The sequence below is a fragment of the Perissodus microlepis genome, chromosome 16 (genome assembly GCF_051167445.1).
Source record: "Perissodus microlepis isolate ML-2025 ecotype Zambia chromosome 16, ASM5116744v1, whole genome shotgun sequence".
In the NCBI taxonomy this organism is placed as follows: Eukaryota; Metazoa; Chordata; class Actinopteri; order Cichliformes; family Cichlidae; genus Perissodus; species Perissodus microlepis.
In genome coordinates this window covers 2,208,326-2,229,501 of record NC_140476.1, presented here as the reverse complement: position 1 = coordinate 2,229,501, position 21,176 = coordinate 2,208,326, and the positions used below count along the sequence as shown (strand labels likewise).

General features: G+C 42.3%; 1 long non-coding RNA gene across 1 annotated transcript in view; it reads right to left on the bottom strand.

Moving 5' to 3' along the window:
* Window positions 1-14,565, bottom strand: part of LOC146370184 (uncharacterized) — a 35,187-nt gene extending 20,622 nt beyond the window's left edge. Inside the window, exons 1-2 of the long non-coding RNA XR_014797200.1 lie at window positions 14,429-14,565; window positions 2,257-2,347 (exon numbers count right to left, since the gene is read on the bottom strand). This is a non-coding gene — a long non-coding RNA (uncharacterized LOC146370184). The remainder of the gene's footprint in view (window positions 1-2,256; window positions 2,348-14,428) is intronic.
* Window positions 14,566-21,176: the final 6,611 nt, after the last annotated feature.

The window sequence follows — 21,176 nt, the reverse complement described above, 5'->3', positions numbered from 1 at the left end:
GGAGAGTATGTGCTTAGTGCAGCAGATAGTGCTACAATCATAGTTTGATGTCCATGTCCAATTTGAGACAACAGGAAGCGGTCAAAGCTCACTCATTCCTACTTGGAAGTGTGTTAAATGAATTAAATGGCTTCAGACTCATAACAGGAGGTAAACGCAGAGTTAATGATGTAACTTCTACTGAAGCTGAGTGTGTTTCCTGTTATCACATGACAGTAACACTGGTGTAACACAGGAAATGAGCCAAACTTTAAACAATCCAGAGAATTTGAACATGGAAAATGGGGCTAGAGGTGGAGTACATCCCACCTGTTGACATAAAACCTACAGCTAATTAAGAATAATCAGCGAACATTAGGCTCAAACCCAGAACAGTGACAGCACAGTGCTGATGACAGCGCCACTGTGCTTCATGGTCAAATACATTTATCTAAACAGTGCACTGCTCTTTAACTGCGAGGTCACTGATGTCAATATTGAAATTGCGGGTGTAGCAGTAAAGTTATCCTGCCATCAGATGATGGGTAACCGTGGTTGTAATGGGATGAACATGGTCAGCAGCAGTTCTCAGGAGCGCTGTGATAGGATGCTGGGCTCTCAGGCCACCATCATGAAGTCTGTGTCTTATTGTGTGGCCAGGGTCAGTCATGGTAGTTTCCTGCTGGTGGTCATTTTGCAGCTCTGGCGCTGCTCATCCTGTTCCTCCTTGAACAAAGGAGCAGATACCAGTGCTGCTGATGGGTTAAGGATCTTCTACGGCAGGGGTGGGCAACTCCAGGCCTCGAGGGCCGGTGTCCCTGCAGGTTTTAGATGTGTCCTTGAACCAACACAGCTGATTTAAATGGCTAAATTAGCTCCTGCAGTTCTCCAGAGGCCTGGTAACGAACTAATCATGTGATTCAGGTGTGTTGACCCAAGGTGAGATCTAAAACCTGCAGGACACCGGCCCTCGGGGCCTGGAATTGCCCACCCCTGTTCTACGGCCCGGTAGAGTAACAACCTGGCTCCTGACACACAGCAACCCTTCTGGCTGCGGTACACATTGATGTGCCACCCTGGAGGAGCTGAACTACCTGTGCAACCTCTGTAGGGTCCAGTTATCCTGTCTTCCTTCTCTCACTCCAACCAATCACAGCAGATGGCCCCGCCCCTCCCTGAGCCTGGTTCTGTCGGAGGTTTCTTCCTGTTAAAAGGGAGTTTTTCCTTCCCACTGTCACCAAAGTGCTGCTCATAGGGGGTCATATGATTGTTGGGTTTTTCTCTGTATGTATTATTGTAGGGTCTACCTTACAATATAAAGCACCATGAGGTGACTATTGTTTGGTGCTGTATAAATAATATTGAATTGAATAGAATTGAATGGAGTTTATTCCCCACATTTTTACACCCAAACCACTAACCTCCATGCTTTCATGGTATTTACACCAAATTCTGACGTAACTAGTATGTTATATATAACTGCTGTATATAATAAACAAGTCGCCATGTTTCGCTAAACATGTTGTGATTCGTGCCTCTGTGATGGGACGCAGTGGGCAAAGTGGACAACCGCCGCAGCCTTTCCTTGTGTGGCTTGTGGAGATCTGACTGAGACAGAAACTTTTGGCTTTTATCTCCTTAAATCATTCATTTCATCTTTATCACACGTTGGATTTGTTTGTGACCTGATTTCCGGTCTTCTACCTCGTCTGTCAAACATTAACTACACATGCAAGCTGAATGAATTAGTCTAATGAATCGTCATCACTCTGATCAGTCCATAGTACATTAACAGTTTCCTTTTATGTTTTAAGAACTGCAGTTTGCTTCTTTTAAGTTCCAACCTGTTGTAGTAAATCCTCCAGCCTTATGCTGTGTTAATCACAGACAGGTAAACATGCACACCTCCACACTGCAGAGGCATCGAACGCTGCTGTGCAGCCATGAAGGGTTAAATCAAAATGCCAACTTTTGACTCTCATCAGCTCTGAGCTATCAGCAAACCCACGAAATCTGGGAACTAAAGGGTTACGTCTCCCACACATTTATATTAATATTGATATAAATCTATTCAAGTTAAAGCTGCGCACTTTAATTTAGCATTCATATTTCATTTCCAGCTGAAATAGTGTTTAACAGCTATGTGTCGTCCCAAAAGACGACCCAAATGAAGGACACATATGATAATAATAAAAATAAATTTCATTTTAGATGCTTTTCAAAACACTTAAGGTCATCTTTAACAAAACAATAACAACAGACAAAAGATGTACTTACAGTGTTTGAAATCACAGAGGCTTCATCTCCACACAGCAGGAGGTAACAGCGCTCTGGTGCTGGACCTCCCGTCGCCGGGGTCTTAAACTCTCTGGACAAACAGAGAAGAACAGGAAAATAAACAGAGGATTATACAGAGAAACATACGAGTGTGGACCGCATGCATTAGCACATACCTGTCTGTCTACCTGCATACAAACATTTGCGGCTTTGTGTAAGATTATTTGGGAAGATCAGCCTTTAACTCCATCGAGTACCTTTGATTTTAGGTGGAAAGCCGAATGCATGTCTGCTCCTATATAATAGCAGGATCTATTGAAGCAGATTTTTAATCCCCATGCTGTTCGTATTAAATTATGGGTTTTTATATATTTTTGAAAATTTAAAACACCTTGACACTTTTAGGGGCTTGAGAAGACGTACAATGCTCAGCTAAAAGGTTTGCAGGGAACTTGTTGCATGTTTCCTCAAATCCTTTGTGCTTCTCTTGGCCCTAAGAGAACAAAATTAGACAAACGCTAACATGTGGTAGTGCTTGTTGTGCTGCCACAAAAACAGATCCCACAAAATACACACAGACGGCTGCTACCAGTACAATAAATCCTTATACTCACAGTCGTTACACACTTACAGTATGGTCTGTGCACAACTCGCAAAAGAATGTACACAAAATCTGCACAGTGGCTTATATATATAATACAGCTCTGGATCCCCACGGACCAGACGGACAAAGCCACAGCACGCCCGTCTGAGCTGTAAGCTGTAATAGAGTGTTTAGGCAGCAAAAGTCAGAAACCCTGCTAAACTGCACAGATTCTGCAAAAACACTCTTCATAATTCTTTGATGCAACACTTCAAATTGTAACTGTTAGACTCTGGGATTCTTCTAAACAGGCTGGTTAGATGTTACACTACTGTGCTTACTTAAAACATGAGTGTAAGATTACTTACACTGACCAGCAGTGTATTCCTGTCCTATTCATGCTACTCATGAATAAACACATTAACTGCAGGTGTGCGAAACTAAATGAGAAGACGGGAATGATGGAAGAACAGAAAGTAGATTAAATCAGAGAGGAAGAAGTGAAACATCACTGGGAGAGCTGCAGATTGACGCAGACTATTCAACAGTGCCATCTAGTGTTACAGCTGGGAATAGCCTCGAACTCGGCCTCATTAAATGTACTGGGGCAGAACAGGGAGCACACAGGAGGAAAAGCACATAACCCCATTTTGGGCACCTTAATAATAGTTGAGGAGACATTGATGGAAATGTACTTTGTAATATAAAGTAATTCTGAAAATTTTCTTTGCTGTTTTTTTCCTCCTACAGTGTTATTCCATTAGCTGAAATGTGCTCTCTCTACATCCATCACTGATCATTATGGCATCTTAGCGTAATTGCCCTCCCCCTGTTGTGTGTGTGCGCACACTCGCCGGTCCTGAATGCCAGCAGTAATATCTCAGAGAGAGGAGAGAGAGCGAGAGAGAGAGACATATGCATACCCAGCTCATTTCCACCGCCAATCAAATTACCTGACCCAGCCGCAATACATCACTGCCAAACTGTTTATTAAACAAAAAGCCATGATTAAATTATTAATGACAGAGATTAATTAAGACCCCGTGCAGCACACGTGCACACGCACACAAACGCGGCCTGAAAAAACACACGTCGTAAAGCAGGCGGAAAGGCGTGCACGCAAAAATCCATGCACCAGAATGCCCAGGCAGGAGCGCGCACACACACCAACGCACACACTAATGCACACACGCGCGTAGACAAAAACGCCATTACTCTGTTTCACACATTTCAAGCACACGATCGCCTGCACAAATACACATTAATGTCCACGGCTGCTTGTGGAAAGAGGGAGTGGGGAAGGGAATAATTTGACGTCTAACTTCTTTTTAATGTGCGCAGCAGATACAGTGGACAGTAAACAACATCAACACGAAGTCAACAAACAACATTAACGAGCTCCTTGTCAGCAAACTTTTCTTGATGTTACCACCAGGGTTCGTTTATGGCGGTGCTTATGCTGCTCTAATGGTTTGTTAGGGGGAGCATTTGTTGCTGTTGGGGGGCCCGCTGTGCTTTGCGAGTGTGTGCTTACGTGTGAAGAAGAGGGTTTTGTGTGAGATTGGAGTTCTTACAACGTATTATTTCACAGTCAACATGGCAGCTTTTGTTTATACTTACTGATTCAAGTTTAAAGTCATGCAAATAAAAGATCATTCATGATGCTTGCAGTGATTTTATGTTATTTTTCAGTTGTTGTCCCTTCATTTGCCTTTAAATGCTCACAAAAATGAACAACCTTTAATTTCAGAGGTCAGCGTGATAAATAATTTACGTGCAGGATGTAGATATTTCTGCCACCTCACAGTTGAAACTGCTGTAAACCTCTATTTAAAGATTTCTCTCATAATGTCTCTTTATAATGGCAAAGTTCATTATAGCACCTGTTCTTCACACTTATTGCAGCAGCAGTTATAACTGAGTGTTATAATAAATAAAAGAATCACATACAGAAATAACACTGTCATGAAATATTTTTACTTGATCTCATTATGCATCTATTTGTCAAACTGTTCTGGAAGTTTATTATTCTACCAGTTAGACATCCTGTATGCTGTTACCAAGGAGACAGCTATCCTTTGTGTTAACAAACCTCCAAATGACACGATTGATAAAAAACGCAAGAACAAAATATTCATATTTAAGCAGAAGATCCACACTTCCTTTTCATTTGAATGTTTTTTTAAGTTGCTGGATGCAGATGTTTTGCCTTTCTTGGCAGATTATTCTGCTCCTCTTTGCCGGAGGGAGGTTTTTTTTGCACGGTGCGCACCACTTTACAATTCTCCAAAGGTGTTGAATTGGATTCAAGTCAGAGCGCATACTTGGCCGGGTCAGAGATTTCACATTTTGTTCTTTAGCCCATGAGAGCTTTTTTCTAACATGTTTTTTGCTATGTTGGGTTCTGGCTTCCTTGTGAAAACATGCTCGTACAATCTTAACAGAGTCGGCCAATCATAATGCACAACTGAGTTATTTCAGTTATAAACATAAAATTGTAACCTGTAATTGTAGTGACATTATAAGAGATGTTTTTGGTTATTAAACTTGTTTTGACAACAGAAAGCATTTTTCCTCCCCAGGGTTATGATACTTCTATGATCATGCTGCAGTTTTCAATAGTTGCAGTATATTGTAAACAATACATCAGGTCAATAAGTTATCATCATGACCAATACTAACCTGCACGTTTCTGCACTCATGCAAACCCCCATCGCCGTGCTCCATGTCTCATGGTCGGCACCTTGCTCTGGTGGTCCTCGCCAAACCCACAACAAACACGGGGTAAGCCCTTTGATCCAAACTGATTCATTTTAGTTGAGTCTGACAGAAAAATGTGTTCATCAGGCTTTTTGTGGTCTTTGCTAAAGTTTAATCTTTGTGCTTTTATGTGAAGAATTGGAGACATTGTCTGACTTCTTGCAGAGTCCTGTCAGAAGCATCGGGTTTCCGCAGATAAGCCCTGTGCTAAATCCAAGCCATGAGCACTTATCTGTCTGGTGTTCTGTGCAAGATTGCTTAAATAACATAATGTGCATGGCATTTGTGCACTTTGGGTTCTTGTTAGTATGGCTGCCACAGCTGCAGCATGTCCCTTTTCATTTTCAGTAAAACTAAAGGAAACAAAAAAGGCAATGACTCGGAGAGCGTCCTTGACACGGCCAAACTTCGGTCCCTGTTATGTTGTTCCTGCCATCCTTTGAAAGAGTGAGTTGTAGAGGTTTGTTGTATCTGCAGAGGAGATTGAGGATTTCCAGCAAGGCTAACGCAGTCTTACTCCACACCACACTCATTTTATGATAAGGGAGATCTACGGCTTGAGATTGGTCCCGGGGCAGACCAGTAGACACTGGCCATAAAAAAGACACAAGCCATAAAAGAATGGTGATGTGTGTATATGTGTGTGTGAGGGTAAAGGATAGAGAGAGGGAATTTGCATTGTGTGTGTGTGTGCGTGTATAAAAAAGAGCTAGCCTGGAGAGGCCAAAACAATCACCCAGTATCAGCACTTTATGGTTGAGAATACTATATCACCCTGACAACAAAGGCAGTAAAGCGCTGTATGGCGCTGTAAAACATTGTGTGATTCTGCAGTGAGATGATCGTTAGCACAGCTGGTTAATTGCCTGACCACACCTCTTCTGACACACAAACGCGTGCACTCACCGACCCACTGCCCCGCACATGTGTACGCACAGAGAGACTCACAGATACACACAAGCACGTCGCGCACACAGAAACGATTCCCCACAGAAACCATAAAGACGTATGATGGATGAAAGGGAAGGTTGTTCAGGATAATCAGTCAAGGAGACAAGGCAGCATTCAGATGCTGCTTGTTGTTCCAAGACAAATTCATCACAGTGTAATTAGTTTGCGAGACTTCAAACCCACAGTCTCTTTATTGTTTTACTCATACAACCTCAGAATAACTATAGTAGTAATGTTTGCGAGCACGCCCTCCGTCCCATTAAAGGTACATCAGGATGTTTTTTTAGTCGTCTTGTCAGATTAAAGAATTATGAAAGAAGAAGCAGTGTTTTCCATCTATAAGTCAAAATTTCAGCCCATTATCACAAATTTTTGACTTAATAACTTGAAAGTTATTTTCTCAATATTTTCTCTGTTAATATTTTGACATAATAACTTGAAATTTTGACTTATAAACGGCAAAAACTGCTTATTTCCTCAGTGGAGAAAACAAGCTTCCGTGCAGACTGAATATTTCAGTTTGGATCATTCTGTCCTGAACTTTTGGGAGAAGTGCTCGTTTCCTGAGCTTTCAGTTTGCTTTAGTTTGTTAGATTCATGCCAGCATTAGTTTTCTTTGGCATGTAACCAAACAATAACACAACACGGACAAGCAGTCGCCTCTGTGCGTACGTGTGTGAGGTCTGCATAAAACTAATGCATCTGCAAACAGGAGGATGAGTGCTGGAGTCATAAAAGGCATCTGTCACATAACTTTACACACTGTGCATGACTTTCTCACATGAGGCAAATGGACGCTTCTGCAGGATAAACAGCATGACCTATAAATCAGAGCCCGTCCTGTGTTAACAGTAACGGCTGAGTGAAGAGTGTGTGTGAAGGGTCATTAAGATTAAACACAGTAAAAAAGGAAGAAAATATCCCCCTGCAAGCCTCCCTTTCATCCATGAAATTCCTTTAGGTTAATATCGCGTTAACCAAAAACCGAGGAGAGCGGCACATCTCCCAGAACCTCCACGGCTGCAGCAGTGTCCCAGATTTTTGTGTACAACAGTGTTTACTGTACATGCACACTGTACATGTGCCAGCCAGTTTATAGGCAGTCAGCATTAATACAGGCACTCAAGGATAATGAGTAATGAAGGGACATCAATAAGGGCTATGAGCGACATATCTGACGGGGCAGCTTTTAATAATGGCCACCGTCAGCACAGACACACAGACAGATGGAGGGGGAGAGAAAGTGAGCAGAGTAGAGAGGAGTGATGATGGAGATGGATGGAAGAGCAGGGAAAGGAAAGAGAGACAGAGCGGTAGATGCCAAAGAGAGATGGAGTGATAGAGGCATGGAGGAATAAAGGATTCGTCCACTCAGTTATTGCCCTAACAGGGTCCTGGAGGACTGAAGCGTATCACCGTTTGCTGTTGGGCAAGAAGTATTTTACATTTTACACCCTGGACACATCAGCAGACGAACAGGTTCAGATAACCCCATCACCATGCTACTCCTGCGTGCACCACACCTGGCTGTAGGTGTGTTTTTATCTTTGCATTATCCCTGCAACAGTGCACCTTTTACCCTCTGACAGCTGGGACAGGCTCCAGCCCCCTCCCTGCAACCCTGAACTGGAAAATGGATGGATGGAAATGCACAATCGATAGAAAACCACTGAAACTGGCTCAAAACCCGGGGATTCCATTAAGATGGACAATATGAATTTAGGAAAGACTTGAAACTTGGCTGCAGCATTATTAGCATTATTAGAGCACGACTGGCCTGCCATTGGTGGGGTCTTCACGCTTGAAATGGGGTCACTGACCGCCGTGCAGATCCACGGTTCGTCTTGCCATAATAGCTGCCAGGAATTTCTTTGTGTCCTTGTTGACCCACGCTGGGCCTGCTGCCGCTGGCACCCACCACAGCTGGATGCTTGCTGAATCGCCTTCTTCTCCAAGGCTCCATTCACCAATCATATCTGTCATCCTGCTCTTCTGCCATTTTTCCTCCTCTTAAAGGGGCTGGACTCTGTCGGCGTAGCTCATTAAGCTAGTTGAGGGCAAAGTTAGGAAGTAAAACTAACCGCAAAGCATTAAAAACAGCATTTTCCACAATAAACACACACAATACCAAAATATATAAAACAGAACCATCGACTAAAACCACAATAAATAACACAGAAAGCACAAAAAGCCACAGCAGAAGTACTTAGGCTCAGTTCAATAAGCTAAGTTCTCTCTTTTCTGTTTTCTTGAATGCGTGGTCAAAAACATTGGCGAAGCATACGAGAGCATGTAATCATATTCAGAGAAATGAAGCGATCTATTAAAAAAACCAACCAGCACATTGATAATTACGCTGTACATTTGAAAGGAGGGAAAGTGCTTCTATCTCCCTCATAGTCTTTAGAACATGACTCAGCTTCATAGAAAACAAAAGCAAAAGCAATTAAGACCTTTCGCCGTTCATCACTGAAATTGAATCGTGTGAAATACAACCCAGCATTATTAGCTGTAGCTGCTAGGCCACTGCCTGGCGCTCAGATATATACATATATATTACAAATAATGGAGGAAAGCAGCTGAAAAATGAATAGAGCAATTTTAATTAGGTGAGAGCTGTGTACTGTGTTATCATGTGTGCCATAATAATAATGAATATGCACGGCCAAGCAGGGATAAAGTGTGTAATGAATGGTATGTCTGTTATTACCTTAATTAAACTGATTTCAAGCAATTCTGTTTGACCGAGCAAGAATCCAGCGGGAAAATAATATTCTGTCTTTATGAGCGTTTCTCTGAAAGTTTCTCTGCTGCAGTTTGTCGCTGCTGGCAGCACCGCAGACACTCTTTGGATATATGCGTTTTATATTTCAGGAGACTGCGCAGTGCTAAAAGATGGACTGAGAAAGACGCAGACAGACAGACAGACAGACACGGGCGCCGTCTTCCATCTTACTTAAAATGTAAATGGTTGCGTTGGGATTGGTTAAGGCTTCACTGCTAACGAGGCACGCTGGGGTGATAGATGGAGCTTTAATTCTGAGAAGGAATTGAACTACAGGCCTGGGAGACATTAGTTAAGCAACATGGCACCCTTCCCATCCATCTGTGCCTCAGCCTCCTCCCTTTCAGCTCTTTCCGTCCATTCTGCCACCTTGGTTTACCATTACTCAGGGACACGTCACGGCTGGGCCATCCATCAATCCATTGTTTCCCCTTTCTTTCCTTCATTCACCTCTCTTTACACCCCAGCACACATTTTAAAAAGTCTTCTTTCTTCTGCTCAGGTTCACCCTTCTTCATCTTCTTCATTTAAAACTTTCCACAACTCATCCCAAACACTGTGCTCATGAAACTGTGCTGATGAGTAAAGGTCGCTTTTACTGTGATGCAGGGAAGAGAGGAGTGCTCAGACTTTATACTTCAGCAGGACTATGAAGACGGGACGTGGCACATTAGCAGATTGCTGGCTGTTGGTTTAGTGTGGTGAGCCGGCCACATGTAGTGGTGCTCCTTCACATATTACACTTTGCTTTACATAAACATCAGATTTGCATTAATCAATGCACTCTGTTTACATGGCATATTAGTATGAAGCAATCCAATCACAGCTGCGGCGGTCTTTAAATCCGCAAACTACATTTGTTATTTGTGGGGAGGTGCACCTCGGGCAGTGTGTATGCAGTCGCAGAGTACCTAGGGGTGTAGTTTAAGCAACAAATAAATCAAAGTGATTATTTTAAGGCTCTATTAAGTTAGTGTTAATGAACATTTCACACATCTGCTGCTTTTATTGTGAAAGAGTCACAGGAAACATTTTTCTGTCCCCATGGTTAACACTGACGCTATTTGTTCATTGCACTTACATTAAAATAGATACTGATCATTGGTGGTGTCTGTCATTAAGATCCATGCCTCCATCCATCCATCCATCCATCATGAGCTCCATCCATCCATCCATCCATCCATCATGAGCTCCATCCATCCATCCATCCATCCATCCATCATGAGCTCCATCCATCCATCCATCCATCATGAGCTCCATCCATCCATCCATCCATCATGAGCTCCATCCATCCATCCATCCATCCATCATGAGCTCCATCCATCCATCCATCCATCCATCCATCCATCATGAGCTCCATCCATCCATCCATCCATCCATCATGAGCTCCATCCATCCATCCATCCATCCATCATGAGCTCCATCCATCCATCCATCCATCCATCCATCCTGAGCTCCATCCATCCATCCTGAGCTCCATCCATCCATCCTGAGCTCCATCCATCCATCCATCCATCCATCATGAGCTCCATCCATCCATCCATCATGAGCTCCATCCATCCATCCATCCATCCATCATGAGCTCCATCCATCCATCCATCCATCCATCATGAGCTCCATCCATCCATCATGAGCTCCATCCATCCATCCATCCATCCATCATGAGCTCCATCCATCCATCCATCCATCATGAGCTCCATCCATCCATCCATCATGAGCTCCATCCATCCATCCATCCATCATGAGCTCCATCCATCCATCCATCCATCATGAGCTCCATCCAACCATCCATCATGAGCTCCATCCATCCATCCATCCATCCATCCATCAGCTCGCTCTCTGGTTCTTTAAGAAGTTTGTAGTGCAGTAAAAAAAAAAATAGAAAAGAGAGATGACAGATGTTTACTTTGATTACACAAACATTACGTAGGCGTATGTAATGAATAGTAGGTTTGTTTTATAATTATAACATGAAGAACGTCAGCATATAATAATAGTGTCCAACAGTATATTTCTACCTAACTCAGCAGCTCATTCTCTTTAAATATGTCACACATTTTAGGGTCACTTTGAACAACAGGGTAGATGTGAAACGTAAGAGTGAGGTCAGAGGTCAAATGTGAAATGATATTTGGATACAAACTGTAATGTGATATTTAGAATCCCCATGCACCAGCATCATTCCTAAATATTACTGATACAAACTAGGGCAGCAGAATTTTAGGCACAGTTTTAAAGACGAGACATTTTGTGAAAGTTTTGTGAAATGTGACACATTTTACATCTTCATGCAGCACTTTCTATATGTTGACAATAAACACCACAGTTGTAAGAGTCATAGTTTCAAAGTTATAAGACGTTCTGTCAATTTTTGACCAATAAATCATAACAATGTCCATGAAGAGTGGATGAAAGCCAGATTTTAATGGATCGTTAACATGACCTCACTCTACACTCTACAACATTTTACCAGAATTCATTCAAAATCTTTCATGTTTGCAGACAAAATGACGTGCAAACGCTACCAAAAACATAAACTCCTTGGTGGAGGTGATAACGTTTCCTGTGACCTTTATTTGTATTTTACATTTATTTATCATTTCTGGCCAGCTGTTGAAAACGCAGTTTGAAATTAGAATAAAATAAAATGTGTCACCCATGGTAACCTATGTCATGAAGCCGTACACACCTGCCAATCAAACGGTGTCACATGCTCACCAACAGACTGAGCAAAAGAAGAGCAGATCATGGACAAAGCAGCCTAGAAGCTGGATCTCATTGATTATACAGTTCCATATTAGACTGAAGGATGCAAACGCGTCTGAAAAAATGTGAAAAATGCAGCATTTTAGAGTGATTTAATTTAAGTGTGAAGGCATCGCCGTTCCTTCCTTCATTACTTTCCTTGTCTCACTCCTCCTTCCTTTCATCGAGCCTTCCCCGCCACGCTCCCGCCTCCAGCGTCCATCATTTATCACCCTGAATCCAACATCGCTTCATCCTTACTGTGTACCTTCCCTCTCTTTCTCCTCCCTTACAACATATTAATCGTTCGTGCCAGTGTGAGCCCTCCCATTCTTGCACTTTTTCATCACTCTTTATCTCCGCCTTATCTCTCTCTCTCCCTCTCCCTGCAGCACCACACCCTGCCATTGTTGTCTCTGTGACACATATTCTTCCCATTTGTCACTTCTCCTCCTTTAAATGAAAACATTCATCCCTTCACCTGTCCCCCTTTACATCCCGCTCTCACTGTTTATTTACTCATCCCTTTCTTTTCCCGTGAAAACTGTCGTGCTGTTATGGAAGGTAAATCCATCCTTCTTCTACTGTCACCCTCACTTCCCCTTTGTCTCATCCCTGATCTCCTCAAACTGTCCTTCCAGTCATACAAAGTGCATGGGCTCTTTTTGATAGCGGGTATCTATTAAACACAGGTTCAGGCCAGATTTAGCAATAACACAGGACTCTGGCTACATCCATCTTCTCCTCTTTGCCTTTCTCCACTGACCCCTCCCTATCTGCCTCAGTCCATCCATCCATCACGCTCTTCTTCTCTTTAGTGTTACACATGAGCTGGTGGCAAGGTAATGATTGGTTTAAACAGGTAGTCTGTATGCATGGAGGCTCGCTAAACGATATTAATGGTGTGTGTTTGTGTGTGTTTGTGTGTGCTTTCCTGTATATTGCATGAGACTTAATGCCCTCTAACATTATCAAGCCCCGGTGCGATAAGCACGTGCAGACAAGAATTCACATAATTACTTTATGTAATAACTATCAGTTCAGTCACAACCTGCAGGACGAGGTCACCGCAGAGTTTTCGTGTTAACGTTTGCATCCCGCGTTTATCGTGAAAACACGCATTACTTTTTCATGAGGCTGTACACAAATGTGCTGAAAGGATTTCCTTCTGCATAAATTACTTGCTCACGTTAGTGCAGCAGTGGACGAGTACGACTTCCTGCTAGTAGCAGCTTGGTTGTTAATGAGTTGGTGTGTTTTTATTAGAGATGGCACGATACCACTTTTTTATGTCCGATACCGATACCGATATCATAAATTTGGATATCTGCCGATACCGATATGAATCCGATATAGTGTTTGTTAATCAACAAAACTGTTTTTTTAAATATCGTGCTGCATTTTGTATAAGTTCATACTCAAGTTTGAAACAACAACTACACTAAAGCTATTCTGTTATACCTGTATGCAAAAAAAAAATATTTCATAGTTCAGCAATACTGATCAATCTAATAAACTTAAACCTGCTCCATCCTCCCTATTCTGCTATTTTAAAGAGTACTTAGCGTAAATATTAAGCAACCTAACTAATAGGGTTCCAACTCCCAGCAACAACAAAAATAAATAAATAAAAAATAGGGAACCACCCCTCACGCTCCACCTCATGATGCTTAATCGACGTAATCAACCTTAATTTGATGCAGTGTGAAAAAAAAAAAATGCACAGAAATCAATTATTTTTCAAGAAATATTAAATAGATTCAACATCTTTCTTCAACAGAATTGCAGACTGCACAGATGGTACCTTCCCAAAGGAAAAAGTACTATAGCTTACTAGGGTATATATATTAGACTTAATAGTTACTATATACAGTAATGGACTTCTATTCATTTTACATCAAATTGAAACTCTGGGTGTCAGATAATTATTTATTAAAAGCTAGACATTTTAAACGAGAATAAGAAAGAAAAGTATGTCTTTGTGCCCCCTTTTCCCTGTTAATGCCCTATCGGCCCCCCTGGCTAAACTTTGCTAGATCCGCCCCTGCACAGTTACCAGCGTCAGCTACGTAGAAAAAGATCCTGGTGTAGAAAGTAATATTAAATAAATTCTAACAACAGCTTATCAAGCTTAAACGTGCTGCTGTTGTTTATCCACTGGTTTCCTCTTTCTGGTGCAAAGTGGGCCAAAAACAAACAAGAGAGACGGACTCGCGACAGAAAAGCCGATCAGCTGATCATTAAGCAGTTTCATGATTGAAGTAGCAGCAAGAAGAGGCAGTCGCTCCATATATCGTTTGTTAAGCTTAACGCAGGAATGCTTTACAAATATTCAGAGATGGACTTACACACTTGCTTTACTTCTCTCGGGGAAAACTTTGTCGGAGATGAAATGCCGGGTTGCTAGCGAGGCTCCAAATGCTATCCAGACCACCGACAGGTCCCGCATGCCACAGCCGCTCTATCAGGTGATGCATACTGCTCCGACGTGCTAACGTTCTGAGGCGAGTTACGGCGTGTTGCAAGTTTAGTGAGGTGCTTTCGTGATATTTAATGGATCGGATTACATTTTTTATTTTTCTCCGATATCCGATCCAGTAATTTAGGTCAGTATCGGACCGATACCGATACGTAATATCGGATCGGTCCATCTCTAGTTTTTATTAAAAAAAAAGTTTTTGTCCAAAATGCTGACTTTAATTAGTTTGATTAAATGTTCATTTTCCATGTAATTTTGTTACATAATTACAGCATAAAATGCTAAATTTAATGAAATTCAGTTTATGCCAACTGCAAAATTATTAAATATTTGGATAAATAATCCTTAGATTTCACATATTTCTGTTGCATTTTACTAAAAATTATTGCTTCACATTTATTGAGGGTTTATGAGTCCAGCTTCTGGAGGCAGAACCATAAACCATTCAACTCCAAATCTGAGACGCAGCAAACATTTTTACTCTGGTTTTCGAATGCTGTTTGTTTAACTTTCAGAAGTAATGATCTCATTCTGGGTTCAAATTCACCCCTTCACAAACTAAGAGACGTGTTACACACCTGCATTTTCTACTGCACAGCATCACACTCTGCCAGAGCTGTTACAGTGTTACCCTTGATTAGAAAGGATGTGCTGGTGAGGAGATGAGGAGGCCTACAGATGATATGTATGGGACTGATAACAGCAGACTTTTGCCATTCAGTAGACTGATAACATCCAGACGTGGCGACTTGCTCAATCAGAACCTGAATGTCCACCAGAGACCAGCTGTCAGCTATAAGAGATAAGAGACAAACTTCAGGTCCATAATTTGTTGGACAGCTGAATCATTTTTTCCATTTTTGTCTCAGTACACCAGCACGGGGTATTTTAAGTCAAAGACTAAAGATGTGACAGAATAAAAAAATGATCTCTGTGGTTGAGAAAAACAGCTTCATAACATTTAACCAAGTCAAGGACACTCGACTGAAGGTTTACACCAAGGTGCAAACCACTGGTTACACTCATCATCAGGGAGGGCAGATCGGACTTTACCAGAAAATATCTAAAAGAGCCGGCTCTTTTCTCACAAACTAACCAAGTTTATTTGCACCAGAATGAGGGAAGGAGCAAAAAAAGCTCATGATCTGAAGCACACCACATCACCCACGTCTCCAGTTTTTATCAGTTATGTGAAACTGCCAAAGTGAAATCTTTTCTTTCTCCAAAAAATGCATTCATGCCTTCATCACCTCGTGATTGGATTACCGCAGTTCTCCGTTTTTGGGTGGAGAACACTCAGATCTCCATCACTTGCAGTTTGTCCAAAATACTGCTGCACATTTTTTAACAGGTCAGGTCACTCAATTTATTTTATTTAAAGTTATTTAAAGTTTCTGGGCTGCCTCTCCTCAAAGTAGCCATCCATCAAGACTTTCTCCATTTGAAGCAATGCATCATCAGGGATTGTAACATTGTAACAGCCGGTCCTTTTATTGAATTAAATTATTGATCTGTGGTTTAATGTTGTTTTTTAACACGTGTTGCTTAAAATGTGCTACAGAAATAAAACTGACATTGACATCAACTGCTAAACATAGTGGAGGTGGTATTATGGTATATATAAATATTTCAGGCTAACAGGATTCAATTTAAGAGTTTGAAGTCAATAAAAATTATGACAGGACAAAATGCAGTTTTTCTCCAGATATTAAACGTAAGGCTCTACAACAAAGCGACCTGGTTTGCTAGAACACATACACACTGTTTTATCACTGGAGAACAGACCCAGGACTGCAACGCTTCACAGTCAATGGTCTTTTTGAGCCTGTGAACACGGGGGACCGTGTCTATAACAACTACACAGTGCAATTCTTATTTATAGGCCATGAATTAAAGTTAAAAGTTGACACTTTAGTCACATCTTGATTGGATGTGCTAACATCCATTGAGGTGATGTAGAGAGGCAACATGATAAAAGTTTAATCCTTGTCCAAATACTCCCAGAGATAACTGTGTATGTGAGATCTGCAGCAGGGATGGGAAGTACTCAGATTCCACGTCGTGTTTCTTGAGCAGACACTAAAGTTATTACTTGTCAAAAGTCTGGCACATAACAGCTTAGCAGCATAAGAAATGATGACACCCAGACAGAAGGTGGGGTATTATAGGCTAAAGGACACATTCTCCTGAGGAAGAGGCCGGCAGCATGCAGGCTATCACTTCTAAGCCGTGTTTGTTTACTAGTGAGTCACACGTTTTGACACTGAAGACCATCAAATGACAGAAAAACATAAGACTCATAAAGGGACTGACTTTCGACCCCGTTTTACATTAAAAAGTGAGAAGAAGCTGTCTTTGAATGAAACTGCTGGAAACAAAAACCAAAACAAAACAGAAAATAAAGCTCGCTAGCTCAAGTTCATAGTGGTATGCTCACTTGCGTGCACTGCCGCCCACACACGCCTACGCACGTGTGTGCAAACAGTTGCAAAGAGTGGGTGAGAAAGAGTCAGACTAAGAAAAGACCTTTGATATTCAGCTTTCATTATTTGGGCAACATCTTCTGCACGCATCTAAATGTGCAGAAACGCAGAGTTTCAGCCAGAAACTCTGTTTTAATGTTTGTGCTGCGAGTTCGCTTTATGTTACGTTGGCTGTACTGAGGTCACTCTTGGATTAATTTAGACCTTAAACAGAAGGTCAGTTCATCTGTGCAAACTCTGAAAGTTAATGTATGCACGAGTCTTGCTTTAATAGAACAGGAACATTTAACACTTTCTCCTCTGCTTCTATTAATCGTTTCCTTTAGGTGCAAGGAGTGAACTTGAACTAAAGATTTCCACATATGCCTCAAACTATATTCACAACATGCTTCCCCACATCAGTGTATCTGTGCAATTCAACAGTGCCACCTAGAGCTCAAGGAAAGCATAGCAGCAGTGAATTATGAGTGGGCGCAGATCTGCTCATCAACATACTGTCATTATCTGTCTTCTACTTTGACTCAGTGTGTGTTTGCGTGTGTGTGTGTGCACATCTTGTCAGTCACCTCCGGTGTGATCTCTACAGCTATAATTATTCATGGTCGGTCAGCTGTCAAGTCATGACGTTTACATTCATGCATGAGTCGGACAAAGATGCAGAGCAGCACATTCTCAAACACACGTTTGTTATGAGCTGCAGTGGCATCATATATCACCATCGTGTGAATAAAGGCATCGCTTTGCTTCATGAATGTGGCCAAAATGGCACAGAGTGTGTCCGGGTTACATTAAGAACCACCTGTACGAATTATTTAAAGACACAGCAATCAACCGATCGCACACAAACATCGCATCACGCCACCTTTCAAGCATCCTCGTGTGGAAACATCCTGGTTGTTCAGGCGAGCACAAAATCGAGTCTGAATGGAAATGCCTCACACAGCTTTCTGTGTGTTCCCCTCAGGGTATTAGTGTGATATTGGCTATTTCCTGTTTTGAAGGCGAGTTACTTTACAGTCAGGCAGAGACGCAGATGGCCTAGTCACCTCTCGGTGATGGTCTGTGACTGGCATGATTGCTGTGCGGTCTCTGTTTGTCTGTCTGCCTCTTTCTATTCCACCGCGACGTCCCTCATTCCCTCTCTATCAGCCTGCTTCCCGACTCTTGTTTTCTAGTCTCTTTGTTGCTTTATCTGCTGGTGCATGAACACTAAAGTGAGTTATTTTCATAGTTATCTCATGTGGAGACGGCAGGGTCAACTGTTAGAGTGGGTGTAACAAGCAGGAAGTTGAGGCAATAAGTCTTTCTTTGTTTCGAGGCTCAAGAAGACGTAATTGTTCACGGATGAAAAATAGCTGTCAGTTAGAAAGGTTAAAATAACAGCTGTAAGAAGCAAGTAGGCTGCACATATTTCATGTTTAACCAGCACCACACCCACTACATGTCTTCCTCTAAAATAATACCATGTAGCTGCAAAGGAAATGTTATCACTTCCAAGTCGTGGGAGACGCAGTGGCATGAATGCATAGACAGAAAAAATAAAGTCTGCTCAAGGTACCTGATTTTTATATGAGTTTGAATGTTTACCACAATTACATCAAGAGCTCTCTACATTTATGAAGTGAGAAAGACAACTGAGTGAAAGCTTTTCTGCTCCTGCTTTACTTCCACAGCATTGTCCCGGACTCAAACGTTGTCCTCAGCTTCCCAGCGTGTTCAAATGTGAGAACAACAGTTCCTGAACCACATATGTGATGAACAACACCCCTGACATGCCAAAACAGCCACATTTGACATCCTGAGAAGGAGAACATCAGAGGCTGAGTACCTACAGGTCGTATTTGCGCATGCAAACAGACTGTCTGTACAAAAACATAAATTCAGGTAGATTTAAATAGATAAGATCCTCCAAGTGTCCTCACACCTGATTCTGATTATTCCTACCAGAGCACAGCAATAAATAACTTGACCTTCTGACAGTCATGAACATCTCATTTAGAAAAGGAAGGAAGGGTAGCTGTGTGTGTATGCTGCACTGTTTTATTAGCCGTGCCAGAACGATGGTTTGAAATATGACCACTTCCTGATCTCCGTGTCAGCTTCTCCTTCGTCTGCGTTTCTGTGTTTCTCCCTCTGTGGCTGTCAGTCTGTGGCACAGCTCTCTCTCGCACACATACACATTATCAACCTATCATCATGGACTGCTGGTCTATGATAATCGCGTGTCATCCTGAGCCAGTTTTATTATTGATCACTGGCTGTAATGATCAGAAGATGCAGATGATGGCACCACCCTCATTGATTACCGGTGACAGCTACAAAGCATGGCATAATTCTCATTGATCAGCGGTGACGGTGTGTAAAAAAATGGCGTCATCTCCATCGATTAGCAGTAAAAATGTGCGGCAAAGATGCCCCGTCGGTCCCCAGCGAGTGGAGCCCTTTTACACGCACTTGTATTCATCATGTGAATGTGTGTGGTACACGTGTGTTAGGAAGAAGATGAAAAGCAACAGGAAATAGACTGAAAAGAAGATGCTAAACTTTGCTGCAGATCTTTAACATCTCTATAGCCACGGCACGCCCCGATAGAAGAGACCATTTCATCAGCAGGACAAGCTGCAGAGAATCGGCACCGAGCGAGCACCGAGCGAGCACCGAGCATCGCCGTTACCCCAAGAGGAGATTTGTGGCACGGCGGGTTTAAGCTGTTTCAGAGGCAGGTGGTTTAGATGTTGTGGCTCATTGGGGGCACATTAATAAACTTAAATAATAAACTACACAAAAGCTCCACCTGACAGTCACTGTGTGTAACTACACATCTATTAATCTCCTCTTTATAAGAAGAGCCTGTGTGGTGCAGGTTTGGTGTGAGCACTTACCTCAGATTTATCGCACTTTCAAACAGGTAGGTAATCTAAGACATGGGTTAGTATTTCCATGAGCTGTGATAGCTGTAACATGTTGTTTGTGAGTGTAAGTTACTGCTGCTTAATATCACTTTTGGTGAAGAGCTTATTATTTTTGCACTCTCCTTCTCATCGTCTCCTTTACTCCCCGCACTCCTCTCTGTTCCCGTTTCTTCTTTCACCTCGTTCTTCTCGGTTAGTCTTGATTTCTTCTTCCTCACTGTCTCACTCCCCCCATCTTTGTGATTTATATGTTTCCTGGTGGTATTTTTCCCCCTGCTACCTTGATGAGTGCTCAACCACACATGCATACACACACACACACAAGTAGATGGATGAGCTGGAGATAACTAAAGCAGCCAGACTTCACTGTGAATTATAATCACCTTCAATCTGTGTCTCTGAATCCCTGCCCAGTTCTTATGTTCATGGGTGGGTGTATGTGTGTGTGTGTCAGGAAGCTCTACTCTCCTCACCAAGTCATGTGTGAGCGCCTCTTTCATGAATGTAAGTGATGGAGCAGCGAGGAGTTTGTTCCCTGAAGGGTGTGTGTGTATATGTCATTGCTCCTACTTATTATTCTCTGCGTCCCCTGGTGTTTGACCTGTTGTGTCGAGTTGGAATATAATGCTATTTCCACTGCTGCTCACATACAGTGCACACACTCAGACACACATACCTTGAGGCAACAGCCATCAGGGTCCATCACTCACCCTCACATAAGGTATTCAACTGCACTATGTCAATGTCACATTGCCATTGGCCCAGTGTGTGTCTGTGTGTATAAAAAAGGAAGAAAGAAAGCTGGTGGTCCAGCAGTCAGTGAGGTAGGAGGAGAGAATGCACACTGGAAATATAAATCTCAGACAGAGAGAGGAGAGGAGAGGGAGGCGATGTTTGAGGGAAAATACATATACCTGAACTCGCCAGCGGTAACCTGCACACATGTGAGAGAGTAAATTTTACAATAAACAAATCGTTTAGTTTTTTTTTCACTTCAGTCTTCTTCGAGTCGATGCCAAAATGAGTTTGCATGGTAGAAAAGGTTCAGCTACACGAGGAGTGCTCCACATGCTCCACATGGACACTCTGATCAGAGCAAAACTGGCCCAAATTTCATAAACCGTGTAACCGCACGTGTCTGAGTTCTTCCTGCACACTCCGGCCTCTGTGATGTAAATGCGTAGAGATGTAAACTTGTGTCCTCTCCAAAGTCATCCGCGTC